The following is a 19219-nucleotide window of genomic DNA, read 5'->3' as shown; positions in this document are numbered from 1 at the left end:
AACTCTGTGCCTCACTTATTCAGTAAAATCTCATCTTCATCTTCTGAAAACTGCCTAGTTTTATTCCATGCAGGAAAACAAAGCAAATTAATCAGATTTCAGAAACAGAAGCTAAAAGTTTGGGCCATAATAAGTACTAAGATACTTCCTGACATAAGAAAAACAAGTAACACTGAACTGAGATAAGCATACATATGAAAAAAAGCTATGGATAAATAAAATACATCTATGATGACACTTAGAAGACTTGGCTGGTTTAGATTTAAAATAGTACAAGGCTGGTCAATAAAGCAACTTGAAGTCTGCCATGCAGAGACATAATTTAGTATATGCTTAAGGTCTTACTTGTCCTTGTTTTGAATTAATCTCATTTTAAAAGCATTTTCCTTTTCTTGGAAACAAAAGGTACGTATTTGAACAAAGGCCTGTTACAACACTAACTAATTAAAAGACAAGGTAGACTATCTACAGCATTACAGATAATCTTTCCAACCTCAGAAAACAAGTCACGTAAATTTCTATAGAGTGCAAAAATGGGTGAATCTCTGTTTAAAAAAACCAAACAAACATAATGGAGGTTAGTTTTCACACAGAGCCACAATCTACTCTTATATAATGGCATCAATAAAGTATGTATTTATCAGCACTATTGCTGCATAGTGCCCTGTATAAGCCTTCCCTAAGAGCACTATGAGTCTGCACTGCAACAACTTCTGAACAGTACAAAGCAATTTCATGCAAACATTGGCAACAAGAAGATGAATTACTTGCTCCCTTTACAGATATTGTGCTTACACAAGCTGCACAACACCCTCAAGTAAGACTAGGTTCACAGAAGCATGCAGTTCATTGTAGCTTGAGGAGTTCCTAGAAAGAACATTCCTCAGTGGTTCCCAAGCTTTCACTGGCTCGCAACAAGGGTCTGCTCTGTCATTTGCAAAATGGCAATAGCTGAGCAGAGACTGCAGCTACACTTGGTCTTCCACAATCCACTGCATAGTGAGAGAGAAAAATAATAGCTAAAAAAATGTGACAAGCAGAGCATGTGAAAAATGTTTTCAAGAAAAAACATTCCTTTAATGCAGTGATTGATGTACCCATGCACTGTGCACTGAAAGGCTAGAAGTTGGTGCAAGTAAAGGCTCAAAACATTTGCACTGTACATCCAAGCAGGCAGGCTCCAAACAAACCACTAGCAAATCTGTATATATCGTTAACTGTTCATGTTTAAACTACTTAAAATTAAGGAACAATAATTTCTTTGTGATAGTCAGTCACTGCTTAATCCAGATTCAAACTGACCACATCATATCCTTCCCTCGTTCTTCTCTTTATTCTCTGCTCTGGTGTCTGGTTACTGGTTTCAGCCTTTGCTTCATGGAAAGCATTGTCAAGCACTGGAACAGTCTGCCCAGGAATGTGGCTGAGTTACCAGCCTTGGAGGTACTTAAAAAATGTGTAGATGTGGCACTTGGGACATGAATTAGTGGTGGGTGTGGCAGTGCTGGGCCAACAGTTGAACTCGTTCATCTTAAAGGTATTTTTCAATCTAAATGATTATGTGATCCTATGATCATTGATTCAGAGCTTCCTCAGTTTCTGTTTTGTTCTACCTAGTCTTCAGAAAGTTGTACTTCACTTGAAATGTTGCCCTCAAAAAATGAGTAAGCATAGCAAACTTATCCAACCATTGATCTATTTCTCCTAAATACCTTTTCTTTCACACTTTCCTCCACATCTCACTTACCTGACCATAGTCATCTTAGGGCAGGGACTATCTTGTACTTTGTTCAAAAGGTATCTGTTCTTCATTAGTTCACAATCCAATGCACATCATTAGATAATGAAGAGCAGCAATAACAGAGTGTTGTTAGGTTACATTATATACATTATATAAGTTCTGAAAGCCATTGGAGAGACCTCTCATATTATAGTGGAACTTCGTAGCAGTTGATGGGAAGTTTTGAACCATTGCCTGGTGAGGACATTTATCTGCTTGTACTATGGCTGGAATATTCTTGATTACTGATGGAGTAAAAGCTTGTTGATGGAGGTGGAAGCAAACCATCGTACTATAGATGATAATCAGGGGAATCTAATTTACAGAATCACAGGATATTCTGAGTTGAAAGGGACCCCATGAGGACCATGAAGTCCAGCCCTTAAGTGAATGGCCTATAAAGGGATTGAATCTGGAACTTTAGCAGCATTTGCATTAAACTCTAACCAACTGAGCTAGTCACAGGGTCAATAAAAAAGGACGTTGAAAGCAAATACTGCAAAATATCTCTGAAAATAAAAAAGAAAAAAAGAGATGAAGATTCTCCAGCATCAGACAGCAGATAAGAGTCATCAAAGTGTCAAATAACAATACAGCCTGATGAACATAAAGCTACTTGTGTGTCACCGAAAAAACTTCATTTCTAGCCTCATACTTGATGCAGTTCCACAGCAGTTCCATGTCTGGGGCTATGAGCCCCAAGGACAGATCTGCCAGGTGAAGGACCACATGAGACTGCAATTGTTATGGACTTCAGGGAACTCTCAAAATCATAATAAATATGGTGTGTCTCTTTCTGTGTAGCTATAGGAACTGCAAGATTTTGAACCCATACTAAATTTCAAACATTTTATTTTCTCCCCTTCCCTTTCATCTCCTACCTACTGTAGTTAAAAGATAAATAATAATTATTTCATATATTAAATACAGGATTTCTATAATATGACACTTCAAACCATTTCTGGAGCCTAGGCTTATAGTGAAGCTGCCAGCAGTTGAATTCATATAAGCAACATACTGACAACTATGGATTTCTTTAATAGTTACCTTCTGCCTATCATACCTGAGAAAGAAAATGTAGCTTAATATTAGTGACAAAACACTGGAATACTGTACATTTCCAGGCTTGAACTCAGGTGAAGAATCATTTATGTCCTATAAGAAATCTGAGATACAAATAGCCATGAAAGTATCAAAACAGGATTGACATGCTAAAATTAAGAATAATCCCACAATTTTTATCACATACTATTTTGTTCAAAATTTTTGTTGCAATTCAGATATTACATTCTCACAAAACATTCTGATTTTAAAGATTTTGTTTTAAAGAAACTGGCTCCAAACACACTTGGATGAGTGTAGCATGGTCAAAGAAAGAACAAATCAGTTTCAGAATGCACACAATCATCATGGATAAGAGCAAACAGAGTTAACAGATCCCAATAATTAAAAAACCATCAAAGATCATCACAGAGTATGAGGTGGCATGCTCCTCTATTTGCAACATTGTCCAATGGATGCTGTTTCTGGCTCTTCAGTTGACACAGCTTCAGGTGAATTGAAAGGAGGCCACTTAAAAAGTAAAATTAAAAACCCCCCAAAACCGGAGGCTTTGAATTGCTGGCAATTTGTGTTACAATAATCTAGAAGTGAAGAAAGTCTTGAGAAATTACTGTACATTTGAACTAGGACAAGCAGGTACCACCTTTAAAAAACACACAGTAAAAGTCATAAATAGCCTTCCCTGCTTAAATCAACAAATCCTTTCTAGAACTCACAGAATAATGCATTCTCTTTCTTCCCATACATTTGCAATGAATTTTACTTTATTTTAGAATTCTCAGATGGTTATGTTTATATTCCTGAATGGCATGGTCAGCTTTTGTTCCTAATTTGATTTGTTTTGTAAAATTGAGTTTTTTAATTTTTGCTTTGTTTTTGTTTTGTAAGAATTCAAAACAATTCAAAAGAAAGAAGCATTGAATCTTTTAAGTAGTAGGAATTTTGAGATCTGAACTCTGAAATCTTTGTGAGAAAACAGAAAAGTTTTTGAACTATTTTTGTTTGAAACATCAAAAAATGCTCAAATAGCATGTAACTCAGAATAAAACACAAGAGCATTGAGATATTTGCTTTCACATGTCTTAGAATTAGACTCAATTGATTTCTCCAGCAAGAGGTGTTGCAGATTTGAGCATTCATTCTCCTTTTTTTGTCTTCACCTCTTTTGCCTTAACAAGATATTCAGTGTGGTGTCATTCTTTCATAGGATGAAGTAGGACCTAGAGAAAAAGTTTATAAAATTCATTTGCATTAAAAGATGCAAGAACAGCACAAACGTTATTGCCTTACTTTGTCACAATTACAGTTAGAACACAGTGTACATGGCAGTGAAAAGAAGAACCTTCCATGGAAAGTTTTAAGGGTGTGGATAAAATCCTTGAACACACAGTGAAAGACCTGAGAAGTGACTAGATAGACTCAGCCTCCTAATACCACTGCAGTATGGCTGGGTTTGTGTGTGGAATGCCTGTCTGTGCACCTCCTTTTGACAATACACAGACAGCAATGTGTGTTTAACTCACTTTTTAAATGTCTGATTACTTCTTTACTTACCAGATCATTCACAATGTATTCTTTATAAGCCTCGTATTTTCTTCATGTCACATAAAAATGATGTGCTTGTAAATGAACACGAATCTAATATGCACTTATGATAACAAAGAAATATTTACACAAAATATTGGTCCTCCTGTAACAGAATGAAATAAAATAAGTTGATTTTTAAACTGGAAAATTTACTTTTACACAGATTCTGGTGGAAGGATACTAATATATTTTAAATAAAAAAAAATTAAATTGTCAGTTGGAAAGTAAGAAGGGAATTACCCTAGTTGCCCAGATCAAGTGAATTATCCTTCAGTGGCCATCTTCTGTGTTTTTCTTCTCATGGCAGAGAAAGTCCATTCATTTGGACCAGCATCATTAGGTTTCTTGGATTTTGTCTGTTGTCTCTACAAGGTGAACAAAACACAGAAGGTGGTATAGGCTAAACATCTAGTAAACTGGAATTTAATGAGTCAGTTTCTGTATCTCAGATATCCTTGTTCTCAATGAGTCAATCAATGGGGTCAACATCCAGCAGCTCCATAAAGAATAGCTGAAGGATATTTTCCTTCCAAAACTCTCCATAGGCCCTTTACTTTCTGCTTCTCTTTTCTAAAACCGTTTATAACCTCCAGGGAGCATATGCTTTTCTCTGTAATCGATTCATCTTGAAGCTTTCTGTTTCTGTGTGGTTTAGGGATCCTATCATGGACCACAATACAAAAAATGTAACATTAAGTAAGAAGTAAATCTGGTCCATAATCTATTTGCTGCTGAATCAGCACATGAGATTGGATTGTTCCATATCTATCCTATCCAGGGATATTCAAACAATCAACAAGATAGGGAAGTTTCTCACCTCCTACTGGGCCATAGTTATTACTAGTTTTTTCTCCAGCTTTTTTTCCAAATGTCTCTGAAATACAACATGCATTAAAAAATTTTTAGCATATGAAGCAATACTGAAAATAAACAAAATCAAGGATTCAAAATCATGCTGGCTAAAATTTTTGAAACATTTCATCACCTACAAGTTGTTTTCTGAACCACTGAAGTCCTTGATCATCAGTGAAACTCAGAGACTGTCTTTGAGAAAGCATCACCATGGGGTTCTGAATTCCAGAAGAATCTTGTTCATTTAGTTGATTGATTACTTCACAGCTTTTGAAAATGTCATTGCATTATCCATCTGCATTCTCTGAAACTGAAATGCTTTGAATGTGAAATCCCCTGGTATCCTGACACTCAGAAAGTTCATCCGTGAGCAGGTAATTTTCTCCTTCTTCTGGGAAGGATTAAATAAGAACTTTGCCAAAATATATAAATTACAAAAATATGAATTATAAAACTCATTTGATTAGGACATTTCATCAGGAATCTTGTGCAGCATCTCCCATATTAAGGAAAATTAAGCTGATTGCATTAAATTTAAGCCTGTTATTCAAAATGAGGTTCTTATCTGATCCTGAATGCAGACCATCAGGTAATAAACTTATTACAACAGTGAACAAATTAATTCAAAAACTCTTAGGTATTCATCAGAACTGTAAAATCTTCAGACATAAATATTGAGTTTATGCAGTTTTTGTCTGGCTGCACTGCTTTTCTTAGATGTGTAAGGGAAAGAATAACTACAGAAAGCTGTTAAGTCATCTTGAAAACACAGAAATAAACAACTTTTATTAAGCATTAATATGTTACTGCATTTCAGTATGATGTGATCCTCAGCTTTTGCCACTTAATGAAGCATTCCACAGATACATAAGGAGGAATTCATCATCCATGAAGGCTGGATTTCTAATTGCTCTGCTATGATTTTGTACATGGAAACAAGAACCTGCAGAAATCACTAGCAATTTATTACAGCAAGACTGGAAAATTAACACTCTTCTTTCCCACGTCCTATATTTGTTGTTTAAATGACCACACATTTTTTTTGCACAAAATGACACCACTATAATTGGTAGACTTCAAAGAAAACTTTTCAGCATGTCCCAGTGACTGGAGTTCTTATATTCAGTGAGCAACCTAAATTCTAAAGTTTTGTCTGCCTCATTCAGAGATGGGTTTTGAACCTAATGGGATTGTGAACTATTTAGGGAATAAAGTTGTTCAAATTCTTACAGCACAAAAGAGAATTTCATGCAGACAATCCTGCTTGGCAAGAGGAGAAAGATTTCTCAAAAATTCTGTGAATCTAACCCAGGTTTTTTGTTTTGCCTAGTCAGTAATATCATGAATTTGGGATACACCTGATACTGATTTTGAGATGGTTAAAGCCGCATTTTTAAAGACTTTAATATTTGTCAACAAGAAAGGACTGTGAGGAAGAAAAGAAGAAAAAGGAGTAGCAGTTCCATGTATAAGAAATTGAATAGGAAAAAATGAAGACTAGAGATGTTTCTTTTTTTTCCATTGGATTGGGCTGTATATTAAAATACTTTGGATTAGGGGAAAACAAAAGTAAAAGAGCAAAATATAAGTATATGGTTTTGAACTTGTCTTGTTTCTTTAAAAACTGGGCAACATGGTCACCAGAGCTTGTAGAAAATGGAAACTACACTTGCACAGTGACAGCTGAAGGCTGTATGTCACAGCACGGTCATAATCCTGACTTACAGCAGACTTTTTGGATTCTTAGACAAAGCGGTATAAACAAATACATCACTGCAAGCAGTTTCCATTAGGGAAATTAGGAATACAGAATTATTGTGTTGTCATCTTAGATTTTTCAGTGAATTTAATCATCTGCAAACCTCAACAGTGATTTTGACCAGCCAATACAACAAAGATCCTTAACCTTATCTAAATTTTAAATAGTGTCCTCAATTATAATCTATGAATATTTGCATATTTTTGTTCTCTGTGCCAGTGTTCCAGATTTTAATATTATTGAAAACCCCAGTCTTAAATGTACCAATATTAGTTTGCATCAGAACATGCCTCCGTCAAGTAACATTTTAAAATATTTTGCTGTTCTAGAGGCAGAGCAGGTGAGTCATATGCCCGGGGAAAAGCTAAATAAAACCCTACAGTACATGTTAATCTCACCCACTCTAGCACACACCTCAAAAAATGTTATGTGGATACAGATAAGATGGGAACTGACAGAAAAGACTGCAGATTAAAAGTGGTATGTTCTATAAGAAAAGTCTTTTAACCTCTAAATTATGGAAAGAACATGGCAATGGAGTGAATAACTGTGCTTCAAGTTCAGCTCTCATCACTTATTTATGAACTGAGACTTAATTGAAATTGCTCATTTGTGCAATGTGCTATGAATGACTCTTTCCATTAGAAAAACAATTCACAATTTGACTGTTCCAAAGAATTGCTTGGAGTGATCGCCTAAGACATATGAAGGCATATCGGTGTATCACTTCAATGAATTTTACAGGAAGAAACATTGGTACACACATACACAAAAATAACAAAAGAGGCAGTCATTTTGAGCTGTACATGAGAGCACAAAATCATTCTGTCACAGCTCAAAAAAATGTAGTAAACACAACAGAAAGCAAACACAATATACTTGTTTCTGGATTGTCACACAGTTCTTCACTCAATGCGATTAGTGGAGGGACTTGCTAGCAAAGCATTTTAAAAGAGGAGCTTGGCTGAAGAGCAGCAGACAGAAGAAGAGCTGAAACCAACCAGAGAAGTCCACTTCCTTGTTCATGTCTTAAATCTTTTTAGAAGGAGCAGTAGATTTAAAGTCAGTTTTAAAGCACTGACTTAAAATACAAAGGAATACTACTAAAATTTCACAGCAAATCCTTAAAGGTTCGTAAACTCTCAAATTTTATGCCACAAGACAGTTGGTGGGTGTGATACACTTGCAGAGCAAGCCCTTGTAATGCTGACTTTAGTTGATTTAAGAAGTTTTCTACAAGAAGAATACACAACCTTTGCTGCCCAGGAACTCCTTTCATCAGCTTCTGTTTGCAATGGAACATATGCTTTTGTACTCTAGTGCCATAGTCATGGTTGCTACTGGAATGGTATCATTAGCTGAACAATCCCTCTCTGATCAGAGGAATTTCTGAAAGCCTTTTTAAGCTGATTCCCCACTAAAGGAGCTATGACAGTTTACAACAGCTCATAATCTCACTCTGATGCACACCAGATTTCTTTTCTCCTAAGCTCTCCCTTCATTTTGAAGGGCAAAAGGGAGATTAAATTTCTGTTAATGCAGGTTTCTACGTTAATGTGAATTTGGAAACACTTCAAAGAATAAACGAAGGTACAAAGTAGACTGAAAATGGTCTTTGCTTATCTGATCTGAGTACAGAAGAAATTAACACAAGACAAGAAAGGAAAAACAGGGTAAAAACTTATTCAATTAAAATTTTTGAATTTATACCCATTTTTTTAAACTTGGTGAAAGTTTGCTCTATTAGCAGCAATGTAGATTGGCTGAAAATTAGGCAATTGCAAAAACCATTAAATTACATATCAAGCAAATATAAATGCTTCTAAAGATTTTATCTGAAGAATTCTAAAATTTTGGAAAGTTTATAAAAGTGAAAAATCATTCTCGGTATCTTCTCCCAGACACATGAGAGGATAAACCAGTGCATTAACTTATTTCTCTAGCATGAAAAGCTGTACAGTGAACAGGGGACATAACTTTTTCTGTATAGTTGTATCAGTTCAAGTTACCGGAAGGGTTTTTTAAAAAAAAGAAAGCAAAGAGGGCATATCCACTGACAGCCGGGCTCCCCCTTGATTGTGTTGTTTGTAAAGAGCAAGAGACACAGATCATTTATAAGCCTATTTTGCTCTGACTGTCTGACTCCTCTTGTTTTAAAATCTACCAACAGTAAAACAATTTTGGCCAATATACAGCCCCCTCTACTTGTGCATTATATTAGTATTCCTTTGATCTGCATCCATCTCACTTATGGAGACTCCAAAGGTCATTAGTCAGGGGCTGACCCTCCTTGGGTGTTGCATGGTGCCTAGCAAAAGCAAGTCCAAGTTCTTGGCACATCTGTACCATGCAGAGACACCCAGGCTAGTCAAAGCTGGTTGAAGGCTTTTATGAACACAGGCAAAATCAAATTTTCTCTAGTCCACAATGAGAGAGCAACTTGTGGGAGCACAGTGTCAGTTTCAGCTTGCACCAAACAATTTGAACCTCCTCCTTTTCTCTTGCCTGCTACAACTTTCAAAGTTTTCCAGTTTGCAAAGCAATGAACTTGCCAAGGCCCAGACAACAGCAGTGGCCAATGGCTGTGATGAGACTGTAATAACTGTAGAATACTTTTGCTGTTGAGAGAAGATAAGTTTCTGACATCTGTATGGAACTTACTCTGGAGCACAGCTGATGTCATGTGGTAGTTGAGAGGGACATTGGTCTTCAGAGAGATCACCAAGCCTATTGTCTGCAAACGCTGTTTTTCCTACTCCAGCACTGGCAACAAGCAAGACTAGTTTGCCTTTTGTTATGAGTAAACCAATACAGTATTGGAGATGTGTAATCTCGGATACATGTACAAAGACTGCCTAAAATTGAAAAGGCAAAAACCCCATCAAACATGTACACATCACTGTTTCATTTTAAAAGCAAACAGTAATTTCTCTCTCTCTCTCTGGCTAGGACTAAATTCTAAAGAGTGATGAAACAGGGTACACCATTCTCTCATTCTCAAACACAGTTAATATAAGAAATTGTTCTACTGGATTACGTTTTACACAGCATTTCTACTTGAAAATTTTCATTCAATTTCTTCTAGTAGGAAGCTTTTGAAATCAGATTGCAGTTGAAATGGACTAGTTCCATCTCAGCGTTTACAGAACACGTCTCCCTATAACTGGTAGAGAAGCAAAGGCTGATGCAAGAGGTAGTTGGTTTAATTTCTCAATTATTTCAATTTAATTTTGGCCTGGCTTTCACTATATGTAGAACTGTTTAAGCAAAGAGTTGGCAATAAGTAGTTTAACCTACTGTGAGCATCTACAAGCTTCATTGCCTGATACATCTTTCTTTTTCAAGCTCTGTGGTTTTTTACCAAATGTATGTATGTATGGCCAGACTTCACAAACAAAGATTTGGGAAAGGCTCTACCCACGTGGGTGTGCCCTTCCAGCCTGCACAGTGGATTTTTTAGGTGAGGCACAGCATGCACAGAACTGACCCCACCATTTAAGTCCTAAGGCCCATTTGCCATGGCCGAGCAAGCTTGGACAGTGACAGGGAAGTCCTCGGGACTGTCACAGCACCCGGTACTAACCAGGGCAGACTCTGCTGAGCATCCGAGATCTGACAGGATCGGATGGCAGGGAGGCATTGAACTGCCAGAGGATGGTCCCCACTGAGACTCGAACTCAGGTCCTTGGGATTCAGAGTTCAGAGTGCTCTCCTTTACACCAGAGGACCACCCTTTTACCAAATATTAACCCTCAAAAAGAACTTGTTACGGAAGAGTTGATAATGGATAATGTCTTTTGATCATCAGCTCCATGTTTCTGTGCCCATAGACTTCTAATTCCCCAGGAAAATTCCTACTTGTGCAAGCATTAAAAGGATCTGCAAGTTAATGCAATCAAAACACCACAAAGCAATTGAGAATATAATTTGCAGAACATACTTTAAAAAGAGCAAATATAAGCAAACCTTTAAACTGAGGTAATTAGAACTAATAGCTCATGCTTCCTATTTCTCCACTGACAGGTATATATCACATTATCATAACTTCTACAATTTGTATTCCACAAATGTAACTAACTTGTAAGCTGTTCAAGAGTATAGTGGAAAGGTGATAAAGTGATTCACTTCTCCTAGATCTCATACACTTCTTAGCATGAACCTAATTTAGCTGGCAAAAAATTACCTGTGCATAAAGCTGAAAACAGAAAAATTTGTGGTGTACACTTGCTCTGGGCATTATTGTCAATAGTTAAATGGACTTGTAGAATGAATTTTTCTGACTATGGAAAAAAGGTATAAAACACTAATAAGCTTAACGTGGTTAAGCTTTTTCAGAAGTGCTTAAAAATCAATAAAAGCATAACTTTGTTGCTAATTTTCAACACTCAGCTAAAGACATGTGCCCCAAATAACAGGGATTTATCCAAACACATCTAGTCAGTGTTACTTTCTGGACATCTAAGTTGATGTCAGAAATGATGATGAGAACCCTACAATACTTCTCCATCTGGCAATGCTCATTGTATGGTCACAGGTGTGCACTGTACCTGCAGGAGTGCATCTGGATACACATCAGGACTCAGGATCATATGCACCCAGGGCAGGAACTTCCTAATCTCTGGATCAAGGTAATAATTCAACACTTTGACCTGGGACAGAAACTTCACTGCTTTCATCTCCTTAAGCTACCAGCAGTTGGATTCAGCTTGGTGGTTTGAAAGCATTAATTATTACATTTCCCATATCTAGACATTCATGTGAAGCACATATGAAAAATAGACTTACAAAAAATTTAACTTGAAAATGCATATACACATAGACTGGGATTAAATAACCAAGAACATCAAAATAATATCATGGCGTTCCAGCTGTTTAGGGGCTAAGGACAGGTCACTTTCTGATGACATCCTGGATTGAGTTCAGGTGTCAAGGTGTTGGCAGTGGGGGAGCTGCAGAGTGGCCTGTCAGGAGACGATGGGTGCTGCCCTGTGCTGGACATGGCTGGTTCCACCCAGCTCCAACAGATCCACTGCAGGACACTGCTGATTGCCTCAGCCAAGCTGGTGCTGCCTCAGGGAAAACATATTCAAGAAGGCAGAGAGACTGAGAAACAGCAAAACACCAAGGTCAGGCATGGAGGAGAAAGAGGAGAAGGAGGAGGTCTGTACTGCTGGAATGAATACCCACACTGCAGTCCCTTGAGGACCCCATACTGCAGCACGTGAGTATGTCCTGAAGGACTGTACCCCATGAAGAGCCCATGCCAGAACAAGGGTAAATTAAAGTGTGAGAAGGAAAAAGTGGCAGATAAGAACCCCAGTGTACAGACCATATCCCTGCACCCACCTGCACCGCTTAGAGTATGGGGAGTAAGAGTCAGGAGTAAAGGAGTGAGGCTGAGCTTGAGGGGATAGATTTTGTTTTAATGTTCATCGTTTCTTCTCACTACCTGAATGCATTTTAAGTGGCCACAAAATAAATTAGTTTTCCCAAAATCAAGTCTGTTTTGCCCATGAGAGTTACTGCTTAGCAATCTTCCTGCCTTTATCTCAATCCACAAGCTTTTTCACCCTATTTCATCCCTACTCTGCTGAGGAGGGAGACAGAGTGAGTGGCTGAGCTGGTGTTTGGTTGTTCACAAAGGCTAACCCTCCACACATCCAGCCTAAATACAGTATTTCCTAAAACTTCTAAACTCAGTTTAAATGTACATTTATGTACACATGGGAGACCACACAGATGACTTGCTTCAGACAAGATCTTCCTGAGTACGGCTACACAACAGCAAGTCTCTGCAGACTGGCAGCACAACAGGTCTTAAAATGAACAAAATGATCTTCCTATTCTCCCACAATATGTTGCTTCTGATTCATCAGTTTATGCAAGGTGCTCCTTTACCTAAGAATGACACATGCATAATCTGTTCCTTCACACAGCCTTCATCTACTTTAACCAGCAGTAAATCCATTTCCATTTTTCTTAGTCTTTAACAGGCAAATTTGACTAGATATTTCTTAAGAAACCAAGTAAGCAAAACATTGACAAATAATTTTCAGAGTTTTAGAACTTTTCAAACTTTTGTAGCATCACAACAACAAAAAAATATCTCTAAGGGTAATGCCCTAGAATGCCTTCTTTATATCTACATTTCTCAGTATAAATCAGCTAAAAACTGAGGAGGCAAAAATCTCTCTCAGCATCAAAAGAAATAATCAGAAAATGAAACAGGGTAGGACCCTAAACTTAGGGTCCAAAATTTCTCTTGAAAAACATACACTCTGTTGCTTGGCTAAAGTTAGGCTATCTGGCTCGCCCCAACAGGCACCTTGCTGAGGAATCAGAGACCATGTCACTAGGGTTTAAGTTCCTAAAACAGGAAAGCTTAAGCGAATGGACTACAATCCCATCATTTTCCTAAGGTTATGTTCAGATTTTAGATTTGGATTTCATCACATTACAGCATTTCAGCCAGCCAGCCCACAAAGCTGGTTTAGCTGTATAATTAATAAGAAGTGAATAAAGAGACTAGATGCTATTGTTCTTAAACTGACTTATTTAGATTTCCTATCACTATGCTTCTGTAGTATAGTGATGTGAGGACTTCAGTCATGAAATTTTCAATATATTTTACTAAGAGGCTTTTCAAATACCAGTTTCAATAATCTTATGACTGACATCTCAAATTACAATAATTCATATTCTAAGAGGCATAATCAACTTTACAGTATATGTAGGCTACTCCAAGTCTCTTTTTTTATTTTGTACCAAGTAGGCAAGACAGTGTTAATTAGGTGCTAAAATATTATTTAGCGCTAGTGAAAGTCAAAGAAATTCTAAGAATGAAAGAAAAAGAGAATGCACTTTATCTCCAGAAAAATAAAGAAAAAAGAAAATGGGAGAACAGGTACAGGGGAAGCCACTGTAATTGTTTCTCAGTTTCTTACATCCTTGTTAACATCCATAACAGCGTTGAGTGCCTCAGTCCACACAGGATCTATATTCCTATTTGAAACTAACCTTTTTGGCCCCTCGTGGGTAACATTGGCTTGCTCTCTCAAAAAGATGACAGGAGACCTGCAAATTATATTTCAGTACAATCTTATCAGTTTAATGCTGAAATAACAACACTGCACTGCAACTAAAACTTCAGTGGACTTGACGCATCACTGAAACAAGAAGCTTTTGTAGCATCAAAACTACACTTCTTTCCTTGGCTTGTTTTATTAGACGGTTATTCAGTGTAACAAAATACTTCAGTGAACACTTGATACAACAAAATGACTGTATTTTATATAATAATGGCCGCTTTCTGGTTTGATTACAGAAGAGTGTCATTTGTCTTAATGAGAAGGGTGAGATATTGGAGGTTTCCTGAGTCTGTGGAGAAAATAACTCACCCTTTAAAGCAGCTGAATCATAATTTTTCAGGCTAATATGTTTCCATGTACTAGCATCCTGCTCTGCCCTCTAGTCTTTCCAGAACGACCAGTGGTATTCACCCACACCTCATTGCATCAAAACTCAGAAAAATGCAAGAATTCTGTCTCTAACACCTTCACTGAATTCTGGCATTGTCCATTCTGGATGGAGAACAATGCCTCCACGAACTGGTTCTAGTAAGTACACATGTGCTACTTGCCATCTTTCCATTCTCAGGTTTCATGGTGTATAAAGCCAAACGGTTCATCAGCTGTCAGAACTTTTGGGTTAAGATCATACCAAAAAGGTATTTCTTTTATGTTCACATACGTGTGGCGCAGAACTTTCAACACCTGAAGAAGAGAATCAGGGTACATGCTAGTGACACTGTCTTGATAGAACAGGACTTTTTCCTGAACTGGATCCGTGAGTGCAAATCACCGCGCTCAGCCATTTATTCACCTTGATTAACTCTTACCTCCGTGCTAGTTTATTCCCAAATTTCTATTAAGCCTAAAGACAGGAAAGGATTCTCCCATTCTGAAATGGCTGTACTCTGCAGTTAATTATAATAGAAAGTGTTAAATGGAGAAGAAAATCTATGCAGCTGCCAACATTTAATAGCAGAAATAGGCAAGCATTATGTATTAGAATTATTTGCCTAGTGTTTTGGCAATAAATTCCATGATCTCTGTCTAGAAGCCTAATTAAAACATCCTGCTTCTTCTTCCAGAACAAAGTATTACTTTGTCTGTCGAACTGAATGCTCATTACCTCAGACCACTATTAACTGTCCTTCAGGACTTGCAAACAACACATAAAATGCAGAATTTGCTTGTAACATTTGAGCTTTCTATTGCCCATCATGTGTCAGACTGAATGGCCTGAACAGCATGCTATTACACTGCAGCTTAAGGCAACGGCAACATGCAGAATGTTTTCTGTGAGCACCAAAGCAATTTCTTTACAATATGAAATAGAAATCAGCTCAGTTGGTTAAAACTTGGTTGTAACAAAGCCAAGGTCATGGGTTCAATCCCCTATGTGGGCCATTGACTTAAGAGTTAGACTCAATGATCCTTGTGGGTCCCTTCTAACTCAGAATAGTCTGTGATTCTGTGAAAACATGCTGCATAAGTAGGCAGGTACATTACTCTTTCCAGTCCCTGCACTTCCAACAGCAAACACGGAGTGACGTGCTGCCAGTAGCTCCTCCAGCTGAACAGCCTACCACACAGAAGGTTCACATAGTGAACACCTTTCCTCTCCTGTTGTAGTTCTTGTCACAGACATGATTATTAAAAAAAAAATACCTCCCACTCTACATTCCTATTCCCTTTAACAGGAAAAAAATGAACTTACACCTTCTTGGCAGATCTGCCTCAGCTGAGCTGATGTTGCACCAAGCAACATGTTTGTCTTCCAGAAAATAAGAGAATTGGCACAAGGTAATGAGAGTAGTTACCTCAACAAGTGAGAACAAATCCTATTCTGCCAGACAGTAGGGCTGTGCCAACGCAGAGATACAGAACAATTATTCACAATATCACAATTTTGCATCACTTCAGCAGAGTGAATTCCACACTTTTGTGCAGCTATAATTCAGCAAAATATAAGGTCAGACTACTAAAGCAATATATTGCTTGCAAAAAAATAGTTCTATGAGTCACAGAATGGAAATAGCTTTGCTCTTGTGGATTTCTGCCCTAGTGAAGAGCATTTACACTGATTTTACAAAATCCAACAGGAACAAATTCGTGTTCCTCAGTGGTTAGTTTCTGATTCATGCAGTTAGTAGGAAACATAATACTCTATAGAAGGCTGACTGTAAAGTTCAAAATATCCCAAAGCATAGTTTATTGTCTTTCACTCTTCAATCAGGATAATGGAACAAGATAGGAAAGAGCATAAATTCCTTTATAAATCCTGAGATCAGCTACATTTATCCAGCCTGGTTATTTCTGTTTCCAACACACCTTAATAAAGGTAAGGAGTGTGCTATTGCATACAGCAGATGTGAATGTTCCTTGAAGAAAGGTGGAAATATATGCTCTTAGTGGTCTGGATAATAAGCACACTTATACTTGGTCTCTATACTAAGCAGTGTTTCTAAGTCTAACTTGGTCCTTCTGTCTGTAATTAAAATTAAAATTAATATTTAAATGTAGCATATAGGCAACTAATTCTTATGAGTATACTTGCATATATACAGGTACATGTGTTTTTAATGTGTATAGCACAATATGCATTATATTATACATAAATACCAGAGAACACTAAAAGTCATATGCAGCCACACACATTCCAGATCCACACCTTCTTATTTATATGTTTTTGCTTCCTTGCTCTTCTTACCTCATGATAAATAATTAACCAACAATGAATTTTCTACCAAGTACAAATGCTTGGTACTGTGCACAAACAAACATGTTTGTCACTGTAGATTCTCACTACAGAGAGCTTTTTTGAATAGGATACACATTTCCTTATGGGCATATTTATCACACTGAGGAGCATTACTGTCATGACAATGCATTTGAAATACTGAGACATTGAGGGAGACTTCATCAATACTGTAACATACTCAAAAATAACCTTCATTTGCAATTGCAACACATTTTCTCTTATTTTGATTGAAACTCTTAAGGGGAGTAATTAAAGACAATGAATTATTTTACTTCGAAATCAAAGCTGTCTTCAGGCTTCAAGTGAAGCTTCAGGGTAGATTTCTTACTCATCTATTCAAACTGTAGGTTCGTCTTCCTAGGAACATCCAGAGCTGGAAACAGGTCACTGATCAGCCTGTGAAAACTGGGATATTATCTCTCAGTCTTTTAGGCAAATTGAAGTCTCTTTAGATTCACATTTTTCTGGAAAAGAACAATAAATAATATATTGAAGGAGCATTAAATCACTCCCTTTTTAAGATTATGTTTTCATCCAAAGGTGAAACATCATCATCTCCTACCCTTAGATGGTTTTAAGTGAACATTTTAGCTGATCCTCAGGTCTGTTCTTGTCTCCTTGTTTCAGCGACCCAGCAATTACCAAAACTGACTTGATAGCCTGAAGTCTTCAGCCATTAACAGTGCTGCAAAAATACTTTAATTGGTCATGTTAGCACAGGAAATAAAATTAAGGGGCATTTTTTATTAAAAACCCCAGTCACTTAACATACAGAGTAAAATTACATTTTTATTCATTTGTAGCCTTGCAGTAGCTTTAGGTCAGTGTAAGAGTTCTACTAAAGAAAAAAAGAAACAACAAAAAAGGGAGAAATGTCTGTCTATTTCATCTTCAGTATTCCACCACTTTGTTCCCTATTCTTAAATGGCAATATTTGCATCACCAAGTATTATTGTATTCATTGAAACTCTACCTTCATAATGCAATATGGAAAGCAAAAAATGGCTACCAAACTTCTACTGATGACCTGATGTTAGCAACACTTTTCTGTTTCTCAAAGGTGAAATTGGATAACCTATCAACATATTCACACCACCTTCAACACCAAAGTTAAAAGAGAAACAGATACTCAGCCTAGAATGAAGGACAGAGAACAAGCCTGTATCCTCCTCTAAGCCCCACCAATGCAGAAAGCACAACTTTTTCCATCACACATATACATTGCAGTCCCTTTTACTCATTTTTTCAGGACCGTGTAATACTCGCCTCTCTCCCACTCCTTCCCAGGAAACAAAGAAAGAGAAGGACTCTGAACCATTTTGTAAATTTAAACAATTTGAACCTCACCTTCAATGACTGGAGTACCCCAACAGTCAATTTTGAAGAGGTCTACCATGAAGTTACAGCTCTCTAAATTTAAGGCTACGCCAACATCTTAAATGTGTCCTTACAGCTCATGTAGAGATCCCAGATGGCTAATTTTGGAATAGCCAGCAGTGGGACCAGCTACTGTAAGAGCAGCTGGCTCTGTGTTGCTGTGGCTACAGTCTCTTTATGTCAGCATGCAACATACCCTTCGTGTTGGGCCACAGTTTCCTTAGTGTGGGCACACAGCCCTTCCCTCAATTTGAAAAATCTCTCTGGAGTTGCAACTATCCTGCTGTCAGTACCCGAATGGGCTACCAGTTGGGTAGGGTTTGAGAATGTACGCTATAAGCCACACCCAGAAATTCAATATAAGTACAGACTAGTTAATATTATCACACACATACACAAAACAAAACAAAACAGAAACCCCCAAACCAACCAAAAAAGTCAACTAAAATAAAAACTGGAAACAAATTCACAACCTAAAAATATACCATTTTTAAATTTGACATGTCTCTATCCTCTTGTACAACAGTGGTAACTCTATAAAAGTGAATCAAATGCCCTAAATATATCACAAAGAATAAAAAACGAGAAGTAATTTTCAAATTCATGACAGTTCATGATCAGTACAAAAAAAATCTTTCTGAGGTAATAAAGATGACAATTATCTGTACTGGAAATGAGTTTGCACATTTTAGAAATGGTACACCTAGGCAAAGAATTTTAAAATAGTTGATTATGAAACAAGGATATTTAAGAATATACTGTGCTTAATAATCTTTTGGTTAGATAGAGGCAATTTTTTTTTTCTGGTTGGTTTTCCCTCTCATGAGTTATTATAAGTGTAGGCTATACATCATAACAGCCACCTGGTGTGTGGATTGTCCAGTGTATAAGGACTTTAAGACATCCAGGCTATTTGACATGGCATGACAGGACCAGAAGTCCCTGCCTTCACTGCTTATGCACTGAAAGCCCTGATA

The 19219-nt window shown here is 37.2% G+C and overlaps 1 pseudogene; it reads right to left on the bottom strand.

The window, feature by feature from the left end:
- The window catches only part of LOC139674642 (dynein axonemal heavy chain 11-like), a 102280-nt pseudogene that overhangs the window by 79932 nt on the left and 3129 nt on the right, over positions 1-19219 (bottom strand).

This window comes from Pithys albifrons, chromosome 7 (assembly GCF_047495875.1).
Source record: "Pithys albifrons albifrons isolate INPA30051 chromosome 7, PitAlb_v1, whole genome shotgun sequence".
NCBI lineage: Eukaryota > Metazoa > Chordata > Aves > Passeriformes > Thamnophilidae > Pithys > Pithys albifrons.
The sequence above is the reverse complement of the archived record's forward strand: the minus strand, read 5'-3'. Positions and strand labels throughout refer to the sequence as shown.